A 488-nucleotide genomic window follows, 5' to 3' on the forward strand; every position below is an offset into this window, starting at 1 on the left:
TATTAATTAGTCTAGGGAGGTAATAGGTCCTCATGAAAGTTTAGTATCGCAACAGCAAATCCGACCAAAGTTGGGGTATTTTTCAGACCCTTATCCCTTATAAAAATATGATGAATTTTAGTTGCAAGTGAAATAAATTTGCCTAATATTTTCTTTTGGTGACCAGAAAGTAATACTATGTAATACCATTTCACTCATGGGGCATGATCGGAATATATAAAATTGAATCGAAAATTAAATAAGATTGCAGATCGAGCAAACTGAAAAAAAATCTAACTAATGATTTGATTGGGCTTGATTTGGTACTGGAAAAAAAACCTGAATTGGATTGATTTGGTTTTAACTAAAGAAGTCAATCCGAGTTTATTAGTTTGATTTGATTTATAAATTTAAAAATTCAACACAAATAATAGTTTTTTTTTAACTAAGAAATTTTCATTAATAAATAAAAGAACCTTCGAAGAGAAGAGTACAGGCAAGGTGGGCTA

The sequence above is a fragment of the Solanum tuberosum genome, unplaced genomic scaffold (assembly GCF_000226075.1).
Source record: "Solanum tuberosum cultivar DM 1-3 516 R44 unplaced genomic scaffold, SolTub_3.0 scf00130, whole genome shotgun sequence".
In the NCBI taxonomy this organism is placed as follows: domain Eukaryota; kingdom Viridiplantae; phylum Streptophyta; class Magnoliopsida; order Solanales; family Solanaceae; genus Solanum; species Solanum tuberosum.